Source organism: Tamandua tetradactyla, chromosome 2 (assembly GCF_023851605.1).
Source record: "Tamandua tetradactyla isolate mTamTet1 chromosome 2, mTamTet1.pri, whole genome shotgun sequence".
NCBI classification, from domain to species: domain Eukaryota; kingdom Metazoa; phylum Chordata; class Mammalia; order Pilosa; family Myrmecophagidae; genus Tamandua; species Tamandua tetradactyla.
In genome coordinates, this window is record NC_135328.1 from 64,833,524 (window position 1) to 64,837,554 (window position 4,031).

The 4,031-nt window shown below is 43.1% G+C and overlaps 1 pseudogene; it reads left to right on the forward strand.

Annotated features, from left to right (window-relative positions):
* Nucleotides 1–2,949: 2,949 nt before the first annotated feature.
* LOC143660603 (farnesyl pyrophosphate synthase pseudogene) lies at nt 2,950–3,685 on the forward strand (annotated as a pseudogene).
* The last annotated feature ends 346 nt before the right edge of the window (nt 3,686–4,031 follow it).

The window sequence follows — 4,031 nt, forward strand, 5'->3', positions numbered from 1 at the left end:
TAATAAGTGTGTGTTTTGGGAAAGCAGTTCCCTATTACTTGTAGTGTAGCACTGAGAAAAGAAGGAATTGGGCTCATTTATTAAAAAATAACTAATATCTGGGTGGTGCGACGGTGACTCAGTGGCAGAATACTCGCCTACCATACCAGAGACCAAGGTTTGATTCCTGGTACCTGCCCATGCCAAAAAAAAAAAAAAAAAAAAAAACAAAAGCAAGCAAACAAACAAAAACTAGTATCTGCCGAGCACACACATATCTGTGCACAGAATTCTTGACTCCTGCATCCCACCCCCTGCCACTCACACATGCGCTCCCTTGCCCCCCTCATGGCACAAGTGCCTTTCTCCCACAATGGCAGGTGCTCTTAGGCACATCTGTGCCACATAGCCTCTACCCTGCTCAAGCAGGCACCCCTGCTTACCCCACCCCTTCCCCTACAGATCCACACGAGGGCCCCACCCAACCATCATCACTCACCCCTGACACATGTCCCACAACTTTTGTGACCTTACCTTGCCCCTACACTCACGCATCTGCATCCTGGCCCCCTCTGGGCCCCACTCCTAGCTCAAGGACACACCTGTGTCCCAACCTCCCTGCCCTGACTTCTGTACCCTGTACCCCACACCCTGATACCCACAACCCACATGCTTCACAAGCCCATGCACATCCTACCCACATAACAGCCCCAGCACAGCTTCTCAGCACACCCTATCTGCTTCCTGGAGAGCCCTACCTCTGTATCCCCCATGCCACACCCTGCTCCCATGTTCCAAGGCCTGCCTAAGCTACATGTTGCCCCCATGGCCACCTCACTGTATGTCCACAACTCTGTGACCCACAGTCCATGCTAACAGGCACCAGCACAGAGGACCCGACCCATGCATATACCTGCACCACAACCTGCCACTGGACTGTTATGTCCTGCCCTAAGCCCCACATCCTGCTCCATATCAGTCCCACAAATACAAAGCTTTAGAATACTAAAGGAAATCAACATCCAAAGTAATCCTATCAAGATATTTACATGCCATGGAAAACAACAGAAGATCACTGTGGTAGTTAGTTTCAGGTGTCAACTTGGCCAGGTGAACATACCTTGTTCTGTTGTTGCAGACATGAGCCAATGGTACGTGAACATCATCTGTTGCTCATTACATCTGCAGTCAACTAAGATGTGTGTCTGCTGTAATGAATGATGTTTAATTTAATTGGCTGGTTCTTAAATGAGAGAGCTCAATATAGCACAGCCCAAGCAGCTCAGCATACCTCATCTTGGCACTTGCAGCTCAGTCCAGGCCTTTGAAGATGCAGAAAGGAATCACACTAGGGGAAGATGTTGGAACCCAGAGGCCTGGAGAGAAGGCCAACAGAGATCGCATTGAGCCTTCCCATGTAAGAAAGAATCTCAGTTGAAAGCTAGCTGCCTTTCCTCTGAAGAACTATACATTAACTAAATAAATTCTCCTTCATTGAAAGCCAATCCATCTCTAATGTGTTGTATTCTGGCAGCTAGCAAACTAGAACAATCACTAAATATGTGAATATGCAGCCAGATACAGTACAGTCTAATGACCAAATTAAAACACTGAAGGAGTTTGGAAAAACTAATCAAAGATGTTTACATAACTTTAGTAAATACAATCAGTTGGATGGCTAATGACATAAAAGAGATCAAGAAGACATTAGAGGAGCATAAAGAGGAATTTGAAAGAATAAACAGAAAAATAGCAGATATCACAGACATTAAAGATACCATAGACCAAGTTAAAAATATGCTAGAGACACACAACAGCTATTTGAAGAGTCAGAAGAAAGAATAAGTGAAATAGAGGACAAGACAACTGAATTTGAACACACAAAAGAGTGAATGACAAATATGGAAAAATATGAATTGAATCTCAGGGAAATGATGGATGAAACAAAGCGCACAAATATAAGTGCCATCAGTGTCCCAGAAGAAGAGAAGAATAAAGGGCTAGGAAGATTAGTGAAGGATATGAAGGGAGAAAACTTCCCAACCTTTATAAAAGCATAAATATGCAAATCCAAGAAGCCCAATGAACTCCAAATAGAATAAATCCAAATAGGCCTTCCCAAGACACATACTACTAATCAGTCTGTCAAATGTTGAAGAGAAGCAGAAAATCTTGAAAGCAGCAAGATAAAAACAATCTGCTACATTCAAAGGAAACCACAGAAGACTGTGGTCAGATTACTCAATTGGCACTATGGAGGTGAGAAGACAGTGATACGGTGCATTTAAGATCCTGAAAGAAAAAGACTTCCAGCAAAGAATTCTGTACCTAGCCAAATGTTCTTCAAAACTGAGGGAGAGATTAAAATTTTCACAGACAAACAGTAGCTGAAAGAATATGTCAATAAGATGCCAGCTCTACAAGAAATACTAAACAGAGTCCTGTCAGCTGATAAAAAAAACAGAAAAGCAAGGTATGGAGGAGGGGACAGAAATGAAGAGTACCATAAAGAGTAACCTAAAGGATAAAAAGAGAAAGAGAGGAAAAACATATAGATCTGACAAATAAAATTCAAATGAAATGATGGTGGATTCAAGAAAGGCCTTAACAAGCCAAAACCAGCATCCAGGAACAGAGTACTTTGCTCCTCCCTCAGAAAGAACAGTGACAAAAATTTTGATGTTTATGCCCAAGAAAAGCAGACTTTCATCCAGCACTTCTCCCAGATTCTCAAGGTGCTAACCCAGGATGAGATGGGGAAACTAGAGACAGGAGATGCTATTGCCTGGCTCAAGGAGATCCTGGAATACAATGCCATTGGAGGCAAGTATAATTGTGGTTTGATGGTGCTGGCAGTTTTCCAGGAGCTGGAGGGGCCAAAGAAGTAGGATGCTGATAGTGTCCAGTGGGCCCTGCTGTAGAGTGGTGTGTGGAACTGCTCCAAGCTTTCTTCTGATGACAGATGACATCATGGATTAATCCCTCACCTGATGGCGACAGTCCTGCTGGTGTCAGAAGCCAGGCATAGGTGACATTTATAATGCCTTGTTGTGGAAGTATGCATCTACCATCTGCTGAAGCTGTACTGCCAAGAGTAGCCCTATTATCTGAAACTGATCAAGCTCTTCCTGCAGGTTTTCTATCACACTTTGATCAGGCAGACTCTGGACCTAATCACAGGCCCTCTGGAAAATGTGAATTTGAGCAGATTCACTGAAAAGAGGTACAAATCCATTGTCAAGTACAAGACAACTTCTTACTCCTTCTACCTTCCTGTAGCTGTTGCCATGTATGTAGAGGGTATTGCCAGGGACAAAGAGCATGCCAGCGCCAAGATCCTTCTAGAGATGGGAGAGTTCTTTCAGATTTAGGATGATTACCTTGACCTTTCTGGGGACCCAATGTGACCGGCAAGGTTGGCACTGACATCCAAGACAACAAGTACAGCTGGCTATTGGTTCAGTATCTGCAATGGGCCTCTCCAGAACAGGTCCAGAGCCTACAGGAGAATTACTAGGAGAATGAGACTGAGAATGTGGCCTGGGTGAAGGCATGGTACAAGGAGCTGGAACTGACAACTGTCTTTATACAGTATGAAGAAGCCATTTAAAGCTGTTTTCTGCAGCTCATCAAGCAGCACTCTGAGTCCCTGTCCCTGTTTATCTTCTTGGGACTGGCACACAAGATCTACAAGTGGAAAAAGTGACCCAGAGACTGTGAAGGCAGGGAGGGAAAGCTCTTAAGAAATTAGTCTAATTGTCAAAGGAAAAAATAAAGATACGCCTTTACAATAATAACTTTGAATGACAATGGACAAACCTACCAATTAAAAGATACCCTTTTGCAGAATGGACTAAAAATATAATCCATCTGTATGCTGCTTACAAGAGACACAGCTTAGACACAAGGATGAAAATAGGTTAATAGTGAAAGGATGGGAAAAGATGATCCATGAAAGTTATAACCAAAAGAAAGCAGGAGTAGTTATGCTAATATCAGGCAAAATAGACTTTAAATGTAAAGACATCATAAGAGACAAAGAAGAACATTAT